This window comes from Nicotiana attenuata, unplaced genomic scaffold (assembly GCF_001879085.1).
Source record: "Nicotiana attenuata strain UT unplaced genomic scaffold, NIATTr2, whole genome shotgun sequence".
NCBI classification, from domain to species: Eukaryota; Viridiplantae; Streptophyta; class Magnoliopsida; order Solanales; family Solanaceae; genus Nicotiana; species Nicotiana attenuata.
Window position 1 is genome coordinate 114,942 of NW_017670418.1, and position 4,107 is coordinate 119,048.

The following is a 4,107-nucleotide window of genomic DNA, read 5'->3' on the forward strand; positions in this document are numbered from 1 at the left end:
ATAAAGGGGGGGGGGGGTCCTATGTTTTTTAGCCTAAAGAATCATCCAGTGCAACATAAATAATACTTCGCAGCTCCTTTTAGGCAGGAGTTGCTCATATTATTCAGCGGGCAAAGTCTATCATCTCCTGCTACAGGATTACTATGTTGAAGTAGTTTACCTAAAGCAATCTAATTCAATTCTAAGTCGTGTCCTATGCGTGCACTATCCATCCCATGCCTATGGTCTAGGAGGCTTTGGACCTCTATTTGGATGGTTCTAGACTTACTTAGGTTGCTTAAAATGATAAAAAAAACTAATCGCGCATACAAAACAAATAGGACTGCACGTAATAGCGAAGAGTGGCTCATGTTAGCATCCACACATAAACAAGGAAGCACGCAGACTGATTTTTATATTAAGAAGTAGAACATTTCGAACTTAAGACTTAGAGTCCTTTGGTCTTATAGGCATGATCTCTATATGATTCCAGTATCAAACATATAATGCTGCATTTTAGGCTAACGTACGGACAGATTAAATCGTTATAAATCCTATAGACAGGGTTTCTAAGTGATTCCGATTTTTAGCTGTATATAGCAACGGATTGCAGATTACAAACGTATAGGCATGATTTCTGGATTATTTGCGCAAAAGGCAATGAAACGACCCCAAAATCATTAATTACCTATGCTGATTTTATAGACAAGTTAGGCAGGTGATAGTGTGCTAGAAGCATGATATCTATTAGTTGGAAATTGATTTTGATATATAGATTTATCCTTATAGGCATGGTATCTAAGCAAAAGCAACACAAACGATATGGAGATGTTGGTTAATTATTAATCCTATAGGCGTGGAATCTAGATGAGCAGTACACTAAATAATTGAAGAAGGTGATAGATTAGTCATTCACAGTCCTACAGTCATGGCATATATGTAAGTAGAATCTACGGCCTGTAGACATGCTATCTAAGGAAACACAGTAGTGGAAACTGGTACGGCAAATACTTGAAAGAGCATATGTTTAAGTGATGTTTGTGCGCGTGACTCCTATAGGCATGCTTTCTACTCATGAAATTAAAAACATGTAAAGCAAATAGCGAATAGACCACATAGATCCTATAGACATGCTTTCTACCCATTTATGTGATAATTTGAATACCCTACTCCCCTTTTCTTAACTAATTTCCCCATATTTTGTTCACAAATTATTACAAACCCAAAAATAATGAATACAAGTACAAATATTACATAATGGAAAACTACATGCCTAATAAACAGAGCAGGCTCAAAGAGAAATAACCCAGTAAAACCTTGGCGTTCAGCAAGCTTCACCTTTCACACGAACAGTAGATACAAACCCAGCATATCTCAAGTGTGAGAGTGTATCAACTACACACTCAGGGCCATACGCGAACTCATACCAGAATTAAAAGGGAGAAACCATATATGGTAACCGATTGACAGTCCTAAAGTCTGTTAGTAGTGATCATCATTCTTAGAAGCTAAGGGAACAATATTTGGTCAAACAAGAGGGCTTGAGCATACAACTAGGTAGGCAACTTTGACATAGCAAGCTTGACATAGGAGAACTAACACCATATTGAGCAATTATACAACCAAAAGGGTATAGCATGCTGAATACATTAAGAGGGCCTAGGAAGCTAGTCTATTGATTTAACAAGACACACACATACTGATTTTCAAAAAATAAGGATATTAACAAATTGGTCAGAAAAGACATTACACAAATGGACCTTATTCAGAATAAATATAGTTAGAGGGATATGCAATTCCACACGGAGATGACCACAAACAACATAACAACAAACTAATAGTATGGTCTACCATAAACTTCAACATTGGCCTAACTCATGAGAACATACAGCACTTGAGGGGAATGAAACATGCAAGCATAATCGTTCATACCAATTACTTAGATAGAAGAGAAGCTAACATGGAAGTTTGCCCTAGAAGCCATTCAAACCAAACATACAATGGAAACTTAAACAATATGGAAACATGTTTTAGCTAATCAGTATAGCCTCAGAGATCTATCATATCGGGCAAGAAGAACTCAACAAGGTCCATAATACAATCATAGAAATACAAGACCAGGTAGGGAACACACATTAGTTTAGAAGCACCTAAGAAAACTGGAATCCATCCCAACAATGAAAGCATATTACATGTACGGGAGCATACTGAATTCAACTAATAAAGAACATGGAACTACAAGGGATTGTTAAAAGTCATGGTAGTAAAGGATACAGTATCAAGGATCTATGAATATCAAGGAAACTGAATCTTGCTTACAAAATTTAGACAACATTAGCACATAGAACACACATGTCATAGACGAACATAAAGGGAATAGTTAACATTGTAAGAGACAAAGACACTAACCAGTAGCAAAGTTACCGAGTCAAAAAAAGGTGAGGAGTTTAGAATATTGGTGATAGTGCTTGAGAGAGAACCCCAAATCCACGATGCTTCAGAGTTCACAAGAGCCTCGAGAAGGGCTCCGAGCAGTGCTTGCACCGGAGGAGGTTGTTTTAGCGATATTATAGACTTGGCTTTCAGCTGGCCAAGAACTCAACGATTCCAAAAAATATTCAAGTCTCAGAAGAAGTGAACGAGTGAGAGAGGAGTATAGTGAGAGTAATAGCAGTAAAATTAGGTCTCCTAAAAGGGAAATTGGGGAGGGGTTTATATAGTGGTAGGAATTGAAAGAATGAACATGGAAAGAATACTAATCACACACAATAAGGAAAGAAAATTAATCATACGGAATAAGGGAAGGAAAATTATTTACAGTAAAAATGGTAATTATCATTAAATTTGATTATGGGACTCTAAAAATATGTGATCTATTTTTATGCCGGTTGTTAAGCAGTTGATGCTATGCATGTGAGATTTAGAAGCGAAATAAGAGTTGAGGATAAGGTGATGATCAAACCGATAGGTTAACAATCTGGGCCTCGAGCTTGTCGATTCGGGGGCCTCGAGGTTGATTCCGGGGCTCGACTGTGAGCTATCGAGGGTAATTGAAGTATGAATACAGTTATGACAAAATAAAATAAGGCTCTTTATGGCCAATGATAAGCAATAAATGATGAACGATAATGAAGATAATAAATAGGAGCAATAATATCAAGAGAATATGTAAGAGAGCAGAGAGAATGTTGTTTTATATTTCTTGTGGAGCAGCTGAAGCAATAGATCCCTTACCAAATGACAGGGACTCCCTTTATATAGGAGGAAAATCCCCACATAGTACAAAATACATTAATTACCTAGATATGGGGATGGGACGGCTGAATGACGCCCTGATTTGGGTTCAGAGCAGCCCGCTAGACTGTGTCAGCCCTAGCCGCGTGCCTTGGGAACTCCCCATTTCCACCATTACCGTGATCATTACTACCCTGGGGTCGAGTGTTGATGACCCTCGAGGAAAGATACTCGGCCGTGGCCTCGACCCTTCGAGGTGATCCCACGGCCTCGAGCCTTCGAGGTGATCTTCCGAGTGCCTTAATGACGAGAAATTGGATTTTTGGATTCCACCATATACAGATAGTCCCCGCATTTCCTAGAACGAAGCGATAGGAAATGATTTTGAGCTTCTATTCTGAGGGCATCATCGCCATGACGTCAGTATATCAGAGAATCAAATGCCATGCCCAAAAAAACCGCGCAAGGGTCACCGTCGTGACTATTGAGAAGCCCATGAACCGCTATTAGTTCATCCCTTTTGCTGCACATTCGGTTCCTATAAATGTATCAAGGGTTTGATAATTCTTACTTTCTCAACATCTTGAAATTCGCAAAGCCAGACCCATCCCCTTTTGCATCCTTCCTTCTTTCTTTCTTAGAAATTTTTTATCATCATCATAGCTAGAACCTCCAAGACGGTTCCTCGGAAAGACGAGGTTGCCTCTTCATCTCGAACATCTAAAGGGAAACCCAAAGTGATACCCACCTTGGGACAATGCACTCCCACCGAGCTAGACATGTCGATGGACTTTACCATCGACAAGACCTCATCTGCACCGAGCCGATGCGAACATGTATCCCGGTACATTAGCATTGTGACCAACGTAAGGAAGGTGAAGGAAGATTGCCGAT